The sequence below is a fragment of the Tamandua tetradactyla genome, chromosome 6, assembly GCF_023851605.1.
Source record: "Tamandua tetradactyla isolate mTamTet1 chromosome 6, mTamTet1.pri, whole genome shotgun sequence".
Taxonomy (NCBI): Eukaryota; Metazoa; Chordata; class Mammalia; order Pilosa; family Myrmecophagidae; genus Tamandua; species Tamandua tetradactyla.
Genome location: NC_135332.1, coordinates 22,420,962 through 22,440,293, shown reverse-complemented (window position 1 = coordinate 22,440,293; position 19,332 = coordinate 22,420,962).

Below are 19,332 nucleotides of genomic sequence, written 5' to 3'. Positions count from 1 at the left end.
TAAGCCCAAAGCAGTTTACAGCATTTGTGATAGCAGTTTAGTCAAAAAAAAAAAAAAAGTAGGTATTTGGGGCAGTGGAACCATATTCTCTTGCATTACCCATTACTCAGCCCTTCTCTATCACTTAGATTCTAGGGCCATCTCCCAAAAACCTGCATCCCCAGGAATGGGTGTGGGGGGTATCACTTTCCCAGGACTACGGCCAATGCCCTGGTACCTGGTGAGGACATAGGGGCTCTGGTCTCCTGCCTCCTGGCCTTGTCTGCCTGCCTCAGGCTGAGCTGCCTCTCCATTCCCCTAGTTAAATCCCATTGCTGCTGGTCCCAGGGCTCCCTACAACAGGACAGAAATCAATAAGTAGTTTGCTGCTATTTGTAGATCTCATTCCTCTGCCAGCACCCCAACCCCAGCCGGCCCTGACCAAGTTTGGCCTTGTCCCTCTCCATGCCCCAATCAGACAGACTGGCACTGTCCTCATCCAGGTGGAGCTGGCACTCAGCATCTGTGGGAGGGGTCACAGCCCAGAGGCCCTCTGCGGGGGTGAAGGTCTTACCCTCTACCTGGGTAAACCCCTGAGAAACTAGAGGAAGAAAGGACCAAGCAAAGCATCTGCCCAGGAGTCTCTTTTTTTAAAAATAACCCTCTAAGAGATTCAAATAGAGCTGGTGCAAGGACTGCTGGGAAGATGACAGCACTGGCTGCTTTCAGCCTTCCTTCCACCTGTTGGCTGTGTGATCTTGAGCAAGTTACTCACCTTTTCTGTGCTTCTGCATCCTCATCTTTAAATGGGGGCAATAATGGTTCTAGTAACCCTCCTAGGGTTGCCCAAGGATTAACAGAGAAGATGCAAGCAAGGGTTTAACTTAAAGCCTAGTCCTTAACAGGCTTTCAACAAATGATTGACAATCACAGCAGATGAGACTAAGACCTGCACACGGGGCTCCCGCCTGGCCAGCCAGCCCCTCCTGGCCACCTTTGGGGGTCCCTAAAGGGTGAGTGAGCCTAGTACATCTCTGAGAAAGGAGAGGCCAAGGTCCCCTCCCAAAGTACTGGGGCCCACCACATGATGAGGAGGAATCATGCTTCTCAGGGGGCACAAGGGCTTGTGGTAGAGGGAGCTAAAACTTACTCCTAGGGGGTTCTTGCCCCACCAATTAGGAAGCTGTAAGATACCTCCTAATGGAGGCCTCAGGGAGGGCCCCAGCATGAGACTAGACCCTCCCGGCCCCGGAGTGATCAGAGCCTCAGGTTGGGGTAGAAGGGTGGGGTGGGGGTGGGCAGATGTGAGTGGTGTGGCCGGAGGGAAGACAGAGGGAAGCTGGAGGGTTGCCGGTGGGCAGGGGTTGGCAGGTAATCAATTCTAAAGAACCACAGAGCTTTGTCTCCCAAAGGGGCCTGGGGTGCCCACTACTCACTTTCCACTACCTCGCGAGACTCAGGGCATAAAAGTTACAGGTGTGGGTTTCAGCTCAGCTTGCTTGGGTTTCTTTTTTCAGCTTTTTTGAAGTATGATTTACATCCCATAAAATTCACACATTTCAAGTGCTCATTTTGATGAGTTTTGACAAATTTATACACACATAACCATCACTACAATCAAGTTACAGAACTCGTTCATCATCCCCAAAAGCCCCCTGGAGCCCCTTCTCAGTCAATCTCCTTCCTTCCCCCAGCCCCAAGCAATCACTGATCTGCTTTCTCTCACTGCAAAATCACCTTTGCTCGAGTTTCATATGAATGGAATATGTACTCTTCCCTGTCTGTTTTCAATGAGCTTAACGTTTATGAGATTCATTCATGTTGTTGTTATGTCGGTAGCTTATGCATTTTTATTGCAGAGTAACATACCATTGTAGGAGTGTGTGGCAACTTGTTTATCCATCCACCTGTTGATGGACATTTGTGTTGTTTCCATGTTTGGCTGTTACGAATAAAGGTGCTGTGAACATGTGTGTACACATCTTTGTGTGAACATATATTTTCATTTCTCTTGGGTAAACACCAAAGAACGGATTTGCTGGGTCCTATGGTATTGTATGTTTAACTTTTAAAGAAACTGCCAAACTGTTTTCCAAGGTAGTCATGCCAGTGTATATTTCTACCAACAGTGTAGGAAGCCTCTGGTTGCTCTGCGACCTTGCTAACACTTAGTATGGTTGGTCTTTTCAGTTTAGGCCATTCTAACGGGTTTCTAGTATTATCTCATTGTGGTTGTGTGTTCCCCATAACTAATGATGTTGAATGTCTTTTTCCTGTGCACCTTGAGCATCCTCTATCTCCTTTGGACCATTTTTAAATTGGATTGTTTTTCTTTTTATTAATGAGCTGTAAGAGTTCACTGGAAAACAAGTCCTTTGTCAGATATATACATTGCAAATATTTTCCAGCAGGCCATGGCTTACTTTTTTATTTTCTTAGCTGTTTAAATCTTGATTTTACTAGTTCCATATAATGCCATCTTCAGCAAGTTATTTAGCCCTTCTGAGCCATAATTTCCTCATCAGGAAAATGAGGGTAACTGTACCTGCCATGTTAGAGTGTTGTAACATTTAATTTAGTTAGTGTATGTGAAGTGTTTGAACCCACAGGAGGTCCCTAACTCAGGGTGGCCATTATTGCTATTGTTTTCTGGCAGTTAGCAACCTTCCCTTCACCTCTTCTGAATCTGGTCCTGAGGATCCCATGGGTAGCTAAGGTTGTGGGGGCAGGATGATGCCCAATCATCATCCCATGTGGAGCCGGGCCTCCATCCATCCTGGCTGTTGCCCGGTCATATAGATTTGGGGACCTCAGGACACTTGTCCCACCATCCTGGAGCCTCAGGAAAGCAGGAAAACCTCTGGGACCCTGCAGCTCCTACCTGTAGACCTATAAGCCTTATACATACCCACATTCCTTCATTTGCACATGCATATAAGCTCACCGCTCTGCCTGGCACCTGCACAAGCGTAGTCACTCATGCCAAAAACGCGGCAAGCACGCTACACAACGCCCATTGCCAGTGGTCAGGAGTGGCAGGTTTGACGACCAGACTATGCATAATTCAGAGGTTTGGCTCAGAATAGTTCTATTCAGGCCCAGCCTTGCAGACAGGAAAGGAGGAACAGCAGGAGCAGCGAAGGGAGGGGGGCAGAGACCTCAACCCTCGTGAAGGCCCTGGAGTCCACCTCCCGTGCCACCCCCCCCCCCCCCCAGCCTGGCAGAGCCTGGAGCCATGGGGGGCGGGGCGCAAGGGAGAAGCTCCAAGAGAAGACTGCAGGGCCCCCTTTCCAAGCAGAGGGGCGCCTGGTTTGTGATGGTTTCCCTCTCCCCTCTTCCCCATTCACATCCCAGATCCTCCAACCTTGGGGAGACATGGTCACTTGAGGGGCAGCTGGGAGAGCATGCTGGAGGGCTGCACTGCTCACAGCTGGCCACAGGCCCCTGTGAGGCTGGAGTCCCCACCTGCGGGTCTCTCGCCCCCCTTCCCCAGGGCCCAGGTGAGAGGACACTGCTCAGTTCTCAGGCATCTTTGTCCCTGATCTCCTGCCTTCACTTCACCAATCAATGAGTTGATAAGTCCACAAATATTTACTGAGCACTCACCCAGAAAGAGCTGGGTCCTAGGACGACAGAGGGCACCGGGCCCTACTCAGGGAGGTGCACAGCCCCATACCTTCACAGGAAGGGCGAGAGGCAGGCGTGGGAGTCACAGATGGGGGCTGTAGTCTGGCTGAAGGCCCAATGGACCTGGCCTGCCTGGATGAGGCAGTGGATTTGGGGAGATGGAAAGGCTGGAGGAGGAACTACTGTGTGGGCAGGAGGGGGGTGGGGGTCTGGGGTGCACAGGACACCTGGAGGTTAGTGAGGTGACTGGCTGGTGAGACCAGGGTCCTTTGAGAAAGTCGTGGGGCTCACCTGGCATGTCCTTCAACCTTTGGCAGTTCCACAAGGGCAGGACAGCACAATGTCCGAGCCCCCGCACCGCACACAATCATTGGGCAGGTGGGCTTCCGCGTGATTCTGCCACACAGTGTTGAGGGCTTTGCTTTGGAGTAAAGCCTGCGTGGGTTTGAATCCTGGCATTGGCTACCTCATTGCTGTTTGACTTTGGGCAAATGACGTATACCATTCTCACCTGGTAAAAATGAGAATAATAGTCCTTACCTCGTAGCTTTGTTGAAAAGATTAAATTAAAATGCATGTATGATACTTAGCCTAGCAGCAACCCTATTACCTCCTCTCCCACATTCTCCCCTGAGGGTAAAGAGATGGTGCTGCCAGATAGAAAGCAGGAGGGCTTCCTGGCAGAGGGGGCCTTAGAGCTGTGATTTGGGAGGGGTGCCTGACTCTAGAACATCTATTGACAGAGTGGACTAGTGGGTCCCCCTGCTGTGGGCGCCACGTTACCCTTGGATTACGGCACTCCCCAGACACTGGGGGAGCCCCGAGGGGGTTGGTTGTGCTGGGTGATGTCGGCTTGTGGCTTTGACCCTGGCTTCTGGAGGGCTCCCTCCCTCCTCCCGCCTCAGCCTCCATCCATCTCCTTTGGTCTCTGGTTCAGTCTCTCCATCACTCTCTGTCTCCACCTCTCTCGGTCTCACTAATTTTGTCTTTGCCCAGGTCTCCCCCTCCCTCCATCCTTTCCTTGTTCCAAGTCTCTCTGGGCTCGGCTTTCATCATCCCCGTCTCTCCTTTGCTCTTTCTCCAGCTCTCATTGTTCAACTGTCCCATCTCTCTAGGGACCCCTGAGAACCCCACACACTCTCCTGAGGCTGGAGGCGGCTGGGGAGCAGGGAGGGGCCCCTGCCTCTGAGGAGCCACGCTCCAGGCCCAGCCCTATCGATTAGGGCTTTATTCAGAGGGAGGGAAACATCAATGACTCTGCTACAAGCCTCACCAGTGCTGCTAATATTAGCCCAGGAAGGCAGCTCACTGATGGATTAGGAGAAATTAAGAATTCAAATTCTGTAATTTGAATTGGAAGGCCGCTGCTTGCTGACAGCTAATATTTCCCCAGAAATTAACAAGTGAAGGAGGGATGGCAGTGCTGGTTTTCTTCCTTGACAATATAATTTTTCCCCCGTGATCCCGGTCTTTGAAACCCTATCTCCAAGCAGAAACTTGTCTGGAGGGCTGGAGTCCTGCGAGTCTTAGATCTTATTCCCGGATTCTTTAGAGCTAGAGCAATTCCCAGGAACTGGCCTCCTAATTCCCAATAGAGCTCTCTGTTTCAACCTGATGGTGCCCTGAGCATGGGGATGGCCTTCTCAGGGTGATAAGAAATAGGGGAAAGGACAGGTATGGGGCACAGACACCTGGCTTAAACTCCCTCCTGGCTGTGGGTGTCCCTGCCCTTGTCTCAGGACTCTAGTCGGTCAAGTGCAAATAATTTCCCTCTTGAGGCACAAAGACGTGAACATATGATGGTTACCTTCTTGTCCCCATCCTCCTCTGCATCTCTGCTGTTTGGTCTGTTAGAATGCCCACCAGCCTCCCCACGGCCACACCATGCCCAGATCACCGGGACACCAGCTCCTTCAGGAAGGCTGCCTGGGTTTCCTCCTGTTGAAACTGACTGGCTCCTCATTGGGTGCTGCCTTGTTTTTGAACCCTCTTGTGCTGGTTTGAAATAATGTATGCCCCTAGAAAAGCCATGTTTTAATCCTAATCCCATTTTGTAAAGACAGCCATTTCTTCTAATCCCTATTCAGTATTGTATGTTTGAAACTATAATCAGATCATCTCCCTGGAAATGTGATTTAATCAAGAGTGGCTGTTAAACTGGATTAGGTAGAAGCATGTCTCCACCCATTTGGGTGGGTCTTGATTAGTTTCTTAAGTCCTATAAAAGAGGCAACATTTTGGAGAATGAGGGAGATTCTGAGAGAGCAGAGAATAACATTGCCATGAGAAGCAGAGAGTTCACCAGCCAGCAACCTTTGGAGATGAAGAAGGAAAATGTCTCCCGGGGAGCTTCATGAAACAGGAAGTGAGGAGAAGAAGCTAGCAGACAACACGTGTTTGCATGTGCCCTTCCAGCTGAGACAGAAACTGTGACTGTGTTTGCCATGAGCCTTCTCACTTGAGAGAGAAACCTTGAACTTCATCAGCCTTCTTGAACCAAGGAATCTTTCCCTGGATGCCTTAGATTGGACATTTCTATAGACTTGTTTTAATTGGGACATTTTCTTGGCCTTAGAATTATAAACTAGCAACTTATTAAATCCCCCTCTTAAAAAGCCTTTCTGTTTCTGGCATATTGCATTCCGGCAGCTAGCAAACTAGAACACATCTTTTCTGCCAAGTCTCAGAGTTCTCGGTTATCCCCAGGAAGAGGGAGTCTGGTCTCCCAGCCAGATTGTCAGCTTCCTTGGGTTGGCACTGACCCTGTGCCTGGTATCCAGTAGGTGCTAAATAACTGGTGAATGCATTTAATCAGCACCTTCTATTCCCTTTACACCTGCTTTTCAGTCCCTCCAATACCTACCAAGTTCCAGATAAATGCTTGCTGATGACAAGCAGATGCTGGTGACTGCCAGGGTTTGGCTGGTCCTCCCCGCAGTCTTAGCACCCCTGTCTTGGGAGGGGGGGTGCAGATGAGGGGCTCAGGGGGTGCATACACGCTTGCTGTGGGTACCTTCCCAGAGCACATTCTCCAAAATAGCACCTTTTAAACAATTTTTTAAAAAGTGTTTACTTGGTGTTCATAAAGGCAGTAGGGCACAAGTGTTAGAGGGAGCCTTGGGAAAGCCAGACCTTAAGACGCATGGGGGAGAGTCAAAGTTGGGGCCTTGTGTCATTTCTCCTGACCCCTCAGCCTTTGGAGCACATCCCGGCCCTGCCCTCCTGCCCCACTCCCAGGCCCACTCTGTCTACTTGGCACCTGCTTAGCCCCCACTCAGGGGTGGAGAGGGGACATCCTTAGCTGCTGGGGCAGATGGCCCCACAAGGCTGGGAGCCGCCAGGCCCAGGCAGAATTGGCCATCGAGGAATGGGGGCAGCCTCATGAGAAACAGGACACACAAGGAATCAGCTGAAATGACTTCCTTCAGAGCTAAGAGGGGCCTTGGGGGCCGCCTAGGACCAATCCCCTCTTTTATAGAGGGGAAACTGAGGCTCAGAAAGAGATGAGCATGTGGTCAAATCTCAATTATCTGCTTAATGGAGAAGGCAGGTAGGGTGATCTCAGAAAAGATAATCCCAAATCCCTTTAGAAGGCTCTTCTGGATTGTGGAAAATCAAATGTTCTTTCCAATTCTGAATCCTCGGGCAAGTGTTTGAGCAAAAGTTTATTCCTGGGTGGGAAGGGGCTGGGGCAGAGAAAGAAATTGGCAGAGAAGCAGTTTTCTAAGTGGTCGAAAGCTGCTTTAGGCAGGAAATATGGAAATGCGCAGATCTGGTTGTTGGACTCTTGTCCCTACCCCCACAATCCCTGCAGTCCCTCACTCCAACCTGCTTGCCGGGGAAGCAACCCCCACACACGCCTAATTTTCTCTTTCCTGCTGGGGCGCACCCTGGAGCCAGGATGAATATCTGGGAGACGGTGGGCGCTCATTGAGGGATAGGGGGAGGGGGGAATGGGGGGTCTCAGAAGCAGTCCCATCCACTGCCCTTTGAGGCTCCGGGGCTGGGGGGGGGGGTGCCCTGCCTGGCATTCCGGAGCCGCTGCCGCCCCCGCGCAGCCCTTCTGATGTCCAAATCGCCTTTTCCCAGATCCAATTAAAACGGTGTTTGGAGCAAGGATGAAATAATCACATAATCATTTTCCCTAGTAAAGTTACTGGCTGGAGCCTGATTTCAATGCCGTGTTGATAATTGAATCTGAGGGGCAGGGACAGCCAAGGGGCTGGGGGGGGGGGGTGGCAGGGAATTTCATGGGGCTCAGAGGACTCTTGGCTGTGATCACCCCTCCCACTGCCAGCAGCAGGAGGTGGGACGTTTGACACCCCTTCCCCCCACACCATCCATCACCATCTTGCTCATTTCCTCTGGCCACAGACATCCTTTGGGGCTGCAGAGCTCCCAGACCGTGAGAGGAGAACAGCCCGTGCCATCAGACTTGATCGATTCACAGTTCAGATTGGGGAGGCCACATGCCCACAGTCACCCAGAGAGGTGGAGCCAAACCAGGACTCTAACCCGGATCTCTGACTCTTTAGTCAGTGCTCTGTCCCAGCCCAGGTTTCCTGGATCCTCTGAAGGAAGCCTCAATAGCTGCCCCCCGCCCCGTCCTGTCCTGCTGCTCTCTCCCCACCATCTCCCATGAGTCCCTGGGCCAGTCCTTCCCTCCTTGGTATTTGGTCTGATGGAGCATACATGCAATGGGTTCACTGTACATCAATAGCCTAAATGCCCAGAACTGTCCTTCACAGTTTTCCTCCCAGCACTAGACTAGGAATCACAAGATCTGTCGCTTGTGGCAATTCATTCATTTCTTCATTCATTTGTTCCTTTATTCATTCAGCAAATATTCATTATATCCTTCCTGCACGGAGCCCTGGGCAGGGTGCTGGGGGCGTGGAGAGGTACGCCGAGCTGCTGGGGCTCAGTGGGAGATATGGACAAGTTGGCATAGGAGGCCCAGGAGGCAGCTGGGGAGACAGGTAGGGCTTCCTGGCAGAGGTAACCTTAGAGGCTAAGGCCTCAGAGCTGCAGAGGAGTTAGCCAGATGAAGAGGGGAGGAGAGGTGTTCTCCAAGACAAAGGCAAAGGCTGGGAAGCAAGAAAGAGCCTGGTGTCATCTTAGGCAAATTGAGGTCTCAGTTTCCTTGTTCTAATGAACTCCCTGCCCTGGGGAAGAATAAATGTGGATGTATTTTGTGACATGGAAAATGCCATTTAACTGATTTTTATTGCAATGGAGGACACCTGACCCCAACCTCAGATAAGGGGACAGGGTCTGGAGGAGAGACGGGTAAAAGGGACCACCCATGCTGTGGTCAAGGCTGGTGGGGGAGGCTGGAGGTGGGCGGAACTGGAATTTCGGACTTGCTCTGCAGAGCCCTTTAGGGGAAGTTGCCCTGAGTACCTGGAAGTCTCAGGGCTGGAGAAACTAACTGCAGAGTTAGTAGCTGCTGGCAGGGCTAATTCCAGCCCCTTTATGGCCAGTGGCCAGCCTTCTCAGCTATGGATACTCCAGCCCCTGGGAGTCGAAGTGGGACTCTAAGGGGCTCTAGCGCCCTTCCTGCACCTCTCAGCCAATCTGCACCTGTTGTACTCTCCCTACCTTCAGTGGGTTGGTACTAGATGTTCAATTCTGGAACCAATTAACTGGCCAAGAAGATAGCCCCTCCCCCAAGTTCCACAACCCCACAGACATCCCCACCACACCCCCACAAGGGAGCTCTGGAAGAGACCTAGCCACGGACAAATTTTGTATCTCCCAACCTCTGAGCTTCTTGGCCTGGGGCCCTCTTAAGCCCATGCTTGGGGCCCCAGTGCCCTCCCTGGCACAGCTGGCCTCCTGGTCAGCAGCTGCAGGGGTGAGTCATGGCTCTCATTAGAGCTTAATTAATCAATTGAGTTAATCAGACAGCTGGGATGTGCTGTGGTTGCAGATGGGGGTGGGAGAGGAAAAAGAGCCAGAGCACGAGGGGCTGAATGTGGTGAGCTGGGGCTGGCAGGAGAGCCTGGAGAGTTGGCAAGGGAGGAGGGGGCGCTGGCCACGTCCATGTCTGAGGTCCTTGGAAGGGAGGATGAACGGGCTTGGCCAAGGCCCAATATGGGTCACTCCGAAAGGTGCCCTTTGCTGGGTGCCAGAAATAGAGCCTAAGGAAGGAAGAAACAGGACCGTTCCCATCCCAGGCTTCCTCTTTCATTTTTTATCTTCTTGGTTATGTCTCTGAAAGCTGTTTGAAATCTTTTTTGAATGGAGTGGGAAAAGGAAAGAAACAAACAAAAAGGTAGGTCTTGCCTTCCTGGCAATCCCAGGCTGATGGGAGAGACCAGATGTCTGCCGGAAACACAGACAGAGACCAGGACTCGGAGAGAGAGAGAGATAGGTAGAGACGGAGTTGAGGTGCTCAGGTTCTGGACATCTGGACAGGTGGATGGGGAGGGGCTGGAGGGACCAGGGCCAAGGTCAGACAGGGGTCCAGTAAGAATATTGGGAGGGGGGAGTGGTTGAGTAGAGTGTACATCGTGATTTGTGAAATGTTGTTTTATCTATTTTTTTCCCCCACATCTGTCCTTGGTATTACCTTGGGGGGAGGGGGGTGATCAGGACAGGAAGTATGACAGTGGTAAACAGATTCAGAGAGATTGACACCCTCATAGACCCTGCCCTCCAGGGGCTTACCATTTCCATGGGGTGATAATCTAAGTGCAGTCCCCAGAGACCCAGAGGCAGAGACTGTGAGAAGTAAGGGTCAAAAGCCTGCAACAAGCAAAGGACTTTGGGAGATGGATCGGAGGAGAGCAGGCATTTCTGATGAGGCCATCAGGAAAGGTCTTACAGGAGAGGTGGCATCTGAGCCAGGCCTTCCTTACAGAATGTGAGGGACCCCAATAAGTGGAAGTGAGAGTGGACAGGAAAAAGGATACTGGGGGAGGAGAAAACTGTCCAGGCAAAGGTACAGAGAGCAGACTGTATAAGGCAGGTTTAGCTAGTACAGCAATTGGGCTGGAAACAAGATTCCTGTTTATGTCAGGAAGAAATGGCCATATGGTGGGGAGCTCTGAAGGCCAAACCAAGGAGTTTGAAACTGAATTTGGTAGACAATGGGAATCACTGAAAGTCTCAAAATGAGAAGAACAGGCTTAAAGCAGTTTTTGGAGAAGATGGAGAGAACTGAAACAGAAAGAGAAAAAGAGAGTGTGCATATGCATATGTGTGTGTATATGTGGGTATATGCATATGTATTTATGTGTACATATTGTATATAAATGAGTGTGTGTACGTGTGTGTAGTGGTGAGTGTGTACGTGCGTGTCTAGAGCAGTGGTTCTTACCCTTATAGGGGTCACAGATCCCTCTAAGCCTTGATAAAAGTTTGGACCCTTAGCTTAGAAAAACTCCACACATATCCACAAGGTTTTGTCTTTAATGATGTGGGATGGGAGAGGGGTTCACAGATCTGAAGCCCATTATGTGAACCCCTTAGGGTTTAGAACCCCTAAAATCAAGCTCTCCCCCTTAGTTGCAGGATCTGTAAAAGATACAATTGGCTGCATATGCGTGTGTATATGTGTATATAAAAAGATACAGTTGGCTGCTCACTGTGGCTCTTGGGACCCAGCAAGTATGCTGAGGGTACTTGGTCCTGGAGCAGTCTGCCATTTCCCCCCACACCCTTCCCCTGGCAGGACAATTCTGTGGCCAGGACAGGGAGGCCCTGCAGGTAACAGGGGCTGAGGACACTCGGGTGTAGGACCCTGCCAAGGCATGAGAGCTACCAGGCCCCATTCCCAGGCTCCCATTATCAGCAGAAAATGTCAAACACTAGACCCAAGGGGGCTGCTTCCCTACCAGGGCTGAGAGCCCTCTGCATTGTCCTGAAATAGCCCTGTTTTCTTCTTCCTACAACCCCTAATGCAAAGAGCAGCTGTGAGGGAGATCCAGGCATGCTGACCCCAAACCTGGGAGCTCCAGTGCTGCCACTTCCAGATCCTAGAGAATCACATCCTTTCTGGCGCCCCCCTCCTACCCTCTTCCTCCAGGTATGGTCTGCCTGCCTAGAGGTAGGATGTCTCATGCATAAGTCCAGCAATAGCCACCCAAGGAAGAGGCAGCCTTGGAAGAGTCTCTCCTTCCCTTATGATGGTCTCATTTTCTCTCCCTTTCACATTTTCACATCTTACAAAACATGCATTCTTTTTGTAAGACACCTCTCTCCTGCTGTTGAAATGAGGTTGAGCATGACCACCCTGCTTCATAGACAGTGACACTGAGGCTCTAAGGAGAGGAGCCATGACTCGGTTTCCCAAGCCAGAAGGCAGAGACACCAGGATGAACAGAGTTCTCCAGGTCCAGCTGCCAAGACTCCTCCCTCTGCATAAAGCTGCTCCAAGTACAGTGGGTGCCAGAGAGGGGAGGGGGCTCAATGTCTGGTCCCAGCCCCAGGTCCTGCCCAAGGGAATTGGGGACCCAAGGTGGAGCTACTCCAGGAGGCCTGAACCCCATGGCTATCAGCCTCCCACACGGGTGCTTTGTCCCCTGCTTCCAGAGGCCCCTCCTCACTGTCGCAGAGGCCAGAAATCCCCCCACCCTATGGAGGGACTCGTTAGCTTGTTCTAGATCTGTGCTGTCCAATACAGCCACTACTCACTGCAGGAGGCTACTGAGCACTTTGAAATGTGGCTAGTGTCACATACTGAAATGACAAAATTTTAGACATACGGGGTTGAATAAATGATATTGACATTAATTTCACCTGTTTCTTTTTACCTTCTTAATGTGGCTATTAGAATATTTACAATGACATGTGTGGCATACATTCTATTTCTGTTGGACAGAGCCACTCTAGATAGCAAGACTCTCTTCCTTGATGATGTTTTGTATGATCTCACCTAACAAAATCTGCAAGATGACTGGACCGGGGGTTGCCTGGCCCCATTTTACGGATAAGGAAAGTGAGATTCTATGAGGTCAAATGACTTGGCCAAGGTCATACAGCCAGGAAGGAGTGGAGGCTAGATAAGAACTCAGGTTGTCCCGATTCCAGGCCTGGGGCCTACTTTCCAAAACAACCCAGAAAGAGGCTCCTTTCCCACAATGGCGCTGACCCACCCTGGCCCAGTCCCCCCAACTCTGCTTAAGCCACTCCTCCCTCTCCACGCTCTGGGAACTTCCCACTAGACACAGAAACCCTGGACAACCCTGTTAAATTAATGTCTCTTGACACCCCCCCTCCATGTTAAAGCTAGAATTTGATTACACATTAAACCCAGTGGCCTATGATTTCCCCAGCAAAGCGGATGGCTTTGCCCCGCAGTTCAAGGCCTAGCTCCTTTGTACCCGCTGCTCAGACAGGTGCCCCAGGGCAAAACAAGCAATGGCTGCACTCCCTGAGACATACCCAGTTGCATTCTCACTCGTGACCCCCTCGGTGACCCCTCTCCCCCTGGGTTCCTCCCTGCCAGCCTCCTCCTCAGAGATGAGCATATTCAATGAGGCTAAGGGACTGTTTCTTTAATTTCCCTCCCTGTCCATCCCTGGAACGTGATAAAAATACCCAGCATTGATCTTTTTTTTCTTCCCCTTCTGCCGGGATAATGTTTACCCAGGTGTCAATCAGGAGAAGAATTTGGCTTCCTAATTTCTCTTCTCCTCCCTGGGGGCCATGCGTCTCCCCGCCTCACATGGACACTGAGCTGGAATCAAGGTTACTAATAATCCCCCAGCACACAGAGACATCGAGAGCACATATATTAAAGTCACATATTGATTTATATTTTCGGGTCCCTCTGCCTTTCTGCCCAGCCTCAGCCTTTTTCTCTGCCAAGGAGGAAAAAGAATTACACAGCTATATTTATCGCCAAGATGTTTAGTGTAAAGAGCATTGTGTCCGAAGGAAATTCCCACCCCTGCCCTCTTTGGGGGTATTTTTTTAAAAAGAGTGTGGCATTTCCTATCCATAAGCATGCCTCTTAAACTGTTTTTTTTTTTTTTCTTTAAATCTTTCTGAAAGGAAGCAGCAAGAAACTTCAGATAGACTGTAAAATGGACTACCCGACTTGGCAAATGGTGGCTGCCACCCCCGAGGAGGCTGGTGGAGTTGTCCTTCCAGCAGAGATAACCCTACTGCAGGCAGGGTTGGGGTGGGTAGCAGTCTGAATGGAAGGCAGGGCAATGGATTCAGTGATTCCAGATGTCACTCCCCAGTCTAAACAGAACCTTCTAATTAGTGGCTCAGGATCCCACTTCATGGCTGAGAAAACCAGGAGGCTGAGAAGTGAGTTTGTTTCCACTGGCTTCAGGCTCCATGTCAGCCTTGTCTTCCCAAGTGGACTCTGGGATAATGGGAAAGGAACTTTCTTGCAGGTGTGGGTGACTCTGAGGGCAGCAAAGGTCTGTGGCTGGGAGAGGAGGTGGTGGTAGGAGCGGGGGGCGGGGGGAAGGCTCATTCTTTTGGAGCCTCACTCTTGAAGGTGAGTTGGGGGAAGGAAGGGCTCTATGAGCACTGAGCCTTGAAGCCCCAGCCTTCTCCCACCCCGCTTCTCCCACCCAGAGCCCCTGTCATCCTGTCTGGCAGAGCAGCCATTTCAAAATACCAAACTATTTGACTCTAGTTCCCTTAAGGGATTATTGGAATGGAAACAACATTGAGCACGGGAAGGAAGGCAACTTGCACATAAACTCAGTGCTGTGGGTGAATTTCCTTCCTTCTCACATACATCATCTCCTTTATTTCTCACAAATGCTTGGGGCTGGGAGAGGGATTGGGGAGGTAGAGTCAGCCCCAATTTACACATGGGGAAACTTAGACTGATAAAATGCAAAGCTTCCACAGCAGCCCAGCTGTACTGGTGCTTCTGGAGGGCTCGCCTTCTCACCCCCTTCTCAGGCACAGCCTCCTAGTTCTTAGCCAGGCATGGGCCAGGGGTCTTGAACAATCTTCTTCAGCCCCTCCAGCCTCCTCCCCTGGCCCCAGCCTTGGGGTCATGGCTTTCTCTCTGCTCACCTCCAGTTCCTACAACTCTCCATTGTTTGGCACTGGAGCTGCTGCTCATCTTTTGGTTGGGCCAGAAGGAACTTGGACTGGGGCTGAGCTTTCCCTGATAAAGCCTTGCCCAGCCCCTCCCAGGGACTCTGGAGACTGGGCGCCCCCTGCTCTGCCGTTGGTATATTCCAGTGGTTTGATTGGGTCACCTTCTACCCAGTGTCCCGTTCTTCATTCTGGGGCCTTACTCCCCCCTAGCAAGGACTGAGAAGAACATCTGTGAGCGCCATCATCTGCCAATCCCCGTGCAGGCTGCTGTCCCTCCAGGCTGTTGATCAGGCAACTCTGCAAGGTGCAGGTTGCATATTACAGATGGGGAAACCAAGGCTCCGAGAGCATAAGTAACTTCTCTAAGGTCACCCAGCGGGAAAGTAGCTGCTGGGATTGGGTTCAGGTCCGTGGGACGCAAAGCCCTTGCTGGTTTCCCACACTTGGGCTGTCCCGGTCACCCGGGCCGGGTGGGGGCGGGCCTAGACAGCGCAGGGCGCGGAGGGAATCAATAAAGAGGACCCTCCCGGGAACTTTTCCCATTGAAAATCTGTTCCCCTCGCGGCCACGGGTGATGTATGACTGGAGCTGATGAGAAACGTGCAGCGGAAAGGAGGCGGGCGGCCCGGGCGCGGGCAGCGTGGCATTGAGATTCCGCGGGGCGCGGGGGGGCGGCGCAGGCCGGGACACGGGCCGGGTAATTGCTCTAGAGGTGCCAATTTGCAGCAACTAAATATTTGGTTTCTGCCTCTGCCCGCATCGCGCTCTGCTCAAACAAACTTCAATTAGAAGCGAAAAGCGAGGGGCGGGGGATGGCGCGCGCGGGTCCCCGCGGCCCGATCGATGGCGGGGAGCCTGCGGGCTGCCGAGCGCGGCGCGCTGGGCCGGGAGGTACCGCGGACGGGGGACCGGAGAGCGCCCTCTTCCGGATCGCCGGGCACCGGGCGCCCGGCCCGCGAGAGGCAGCGCCGGAGGGAGGAACGGCGGGCACCGCTTGCAGCCCGGGGAAGGTGGCTTCATCTCTGAGCGCGACCGAGCGGACAGGACCATTTGGCAGGCGGGGACACAATCCGGATTGGCTCCGACATTCCCTGGCCGCACACACGGGATTGAGCACTGTGGCAGGGACCCCAAGGCCAGAGGGGTCCAGGGCGCACAGCCCCTTGTCACAACTTCCCCCACTACGCCTTCCAACAGCATTCCCTCAGCATCTTTCCTTAAGCGCAGCTGGGAGCCACGTGCAAAGCTGGGTGACGGGAGGTCCCTCTCCCCGGGGTCTGCGCCACCTGAAGAAGTGGATTTTGGATTGGGGAAGGGAACAAGTGAGATCCTGGGGAGGTGGCTACAGTGTGGGGCAGGGAAAGAGATCCTTGAGTCACAGTTTCTTTGGGAATTCAAGACAAACCTTATGACAATAGTCATTCACTTGGCCAAATTAGTTCACAGGGAAGTTTCTGTTCCTCAAAGACCTTCCAGTACTTTGGGGGAGAGACCCGACGGGAGCTAACTACTGGTGCTGCGGGGCAGAGGACCTCAGTGGCTTCAGGGTCAGGCAGCCTGGGGTAGAGAGTTGTGTGTGTGTGTGTGGGGGGGGGGCGTGGTAAGGGATGGAGGAGGCAGGGCGGTCAGAGGCACACAGATAGGCCTGGAAGGTAGGGATGGATTCAGACAACCAGAGTGGAGGGGAGCTGAGGATTCTCCTGTGTGGGGGAGGGGGGGAGCGGGGCGGGGGGGTGTCTTGAGAGTTAGAGGTGGAGGGGCTGGGAAGGTAAGTGAGGGAGGTCTTGGTGCCTCCCAACACTGTCACCTCTGGGGTGGAAGGATGGCTTCCATTTACCCCTTCCTCAAGCCAGGCTGCTACCACAGCCCTTTTCCTTCCTTCCTCCCTTCCACACCTTTCCCTCCTCCCCACCCCAGCCTCCTAGTGCCCTGACTGGGTGCGGAAGCAACTGTCCTATCTGGGAGGTTGCCAGTCCTGGGATCTGACCTGTCTTCTCTAGGTAAGGGGGGCTGGGCACCCCACCCCCAACACACACACACACACACACCCCTCAGTGCACAGGGCTGTGGGACTGGCTGGTCTCACCGTCCCCTCCTGCCCTTTGACTCCAAGCAGAAGCCTCAGGATCCTCCTCACCTTCCTTCGGTGGCCCTCAGCTGCCAGGTCTCTCTGTGACTTGAGGCACTAGTCTCCCCATCACAGCCAAGCAGCTGGAAGCAGGGGTCTGTGAGATCTTCAGTTAGACTCCTGGTCCTCACCCCAGGAGTCTCCCCATCCACCCCTGCTCTCCCCACCCCAGCAACACTCCCCTCACTCCCCTTCCAGTGCTGGAGGCCCTTTCCCAGCCTGCAGGCTGGGTGCCTGCTGCCTCCCATTTCCTTTCCCGTGCCCTCCTTCTCCCTGGGCTGTGGAGCAGAATGATTTCCTGTAATTGGCCACCAATCCAGCCGCCCGACTTGTTCTATCGACATGCTGGTTAGCTGGAAATTGTATTGGAATCTGCGCAACAGGAAGAGGGGGGTGGGGAGCAAGGAGAAGAGGCTCTTCACCCCGCAGGTAGGAGCCAGCAGCCTTGGCTTCCCTTTCAGGGAAGGAGCTGGAACGCAACCTGTGGTGCTTCACCACCTCTTCCATCTCTCTCCTTCTCTCCTGTCGTTTCTGGGGGTCTCCTCTGCCGAGCTCTATGTGCCTCCATGGCCTAGAGTCATTACTGCCACTCTGTTCCCTCTCCTGCCTTTGGGACTTAAAATGTCCTTCTGATTTAAAATATCTTTGTGAGAAATGCAGAGGCTCAGCAGACATGGCTATCCAATGCCGTCCAATTTTTAGCTATGGAGGCTCATCGTGGAATGTCCCAACCCTACCCCTGCCCCTCTTTCTTGGTCCACCAGGGAAAGAGAGACAATGTCTGTAGAGGAGAAGACAGTAACTCCTGGGTAAAGAGCCGACAGCGATGAATGTAAGCAGCAGGGGTAGTGGGAGGAGCACTGTACTGGGAGTCCAGAAGCGTGGAGATCATGCCTGTGGGTAACTGAGTTGGTTTCCCTCCTAAAATCCTGGCCTTGCCTCCTTCCTCCTTCACAGGGTTGGGAGAATTCAAGGAAATAATGGTGTGTATGTGTTTTGAAAACTGTAAAGCTCTGCGAACTACTCCAGGGCCGACTGGGGCCTGGGGATGGTGGTGGTTTTAGGGTCCTGATTGCTCCCCTCAACCCCCGCCATGAGGCCGGTAAGTCTTACCCTCCCTGCTGTCTTTATCGCTCAGCTCCTGAAGGCCCAAAGTGGGGAAGGGGGCGCGCAGCTGGAAGGTGGGTGTCCAGGGTCCATGCCCGTGGCCCCCGCCGGGTTGGGGGGTGAGGGTGGGGACACATGCCTCCGTCCCCGCGGTGCCAACCCAGCACGCAGGGCGCTCGCAGCTCTGGCGAAGAGGATCCGGACGAGTAGCACAGCTTTTTAACTAGCACCTGCGGCCAGGTCGCGCGCCTCGCCGCCCCTTTTTTCACCCCACCCCACCCCAGCCCCCACTGCGGGTCTGCCGCCCCCCGGGGCCTGCGTTGGCGCCGCAGCAGCTCCGCGGGGAATCCGAAGCTGTCGGCGACCGGGGAGGGAAGGCGGGAAAGCGACGGGAAGAAAGAAAAGGCTTCTGCGAGCGCCCGCCTCGGAGGCCCGAGTCCAACCCGGGCGGGTGCTGCCACCTGCCGGCCGCAGGGGAGGCCGCCCGCTCGGGCGCGGGGCTGGGGCTCCCGGGGGACGTGCCCCTGCTGTTTTCCGAGGAAACACGAAGTCACATCCCGGGGAGGGGAAAGTATTCCTTGTTGGAAGCCCGCCTTAAATCACTGAGGCTGAGAAAGGGGATCTGGGAGGAGGGAGGCATGAGGAGGGGGAACTGGGGTGGGACTAGGGCAAGGACAGGACAGGACAGTTTCCTTTACCTTTCAACTTGTCTGTCCTCTCACATTCTGGCATTATTAACCTTAGCAGACTGTGCCAGAGAAGGAAATAATGCTTTGGAACTGCAGTTTGCAACGAGTATTCACCATAGGCCCTATGACTTAAGCCTCACAAAACCCACTTTACAGAAGAAAATGAAACCAAGGAGTCACACGGCAAGTAGGTGACCGAGCTGGGACCCAACTGCAGGTCTCCTGCTCCTGAGAAGAGCCTCAGGTGCCCAGTGGGTGGAGTTCTAGCACTGGCTGGAATAAAATCCCTCCCTCTCTCTGGGGGCCCGTTTCCTCCTCTGTGGATCGGAATAATCAATGTTTTGTGGCCCGCAGGGCGTCATACATCCGGCACAGTGCCCAGCATGTCACAGGGCACTGGAGAGTCTACCTTTCTTCCCCATTCCCCTCTCACCACCACCTGCTTCCTGCTCCCTCATGCCAGATTCCACCAAATTGCAGAAGCAGAAGACTCCTGCCCTTTTCATCTTGCTCAGTTGGCCCTGGCCCCGTACCCTGCAGCTTGCCATTTCCTTACCCGACCCTTATCTGCCCCTTGGGGTTGTGTAGTGAGTTAATGAGCTGGTCTCTAAGGTATGAGCAGCTCTGGTAAAGGAGGCACTAAATATGGTCATTACAGAACTCACATTTGTCACACTCATTTCTGGCCTTAATAGGCTGCCGACCACGGAACCAACACATCAGCAAGTCTGCTGGTTCTGGCAGGGGAAGGCTGTCATCGGTCTAATTGGGTTGGGGAAA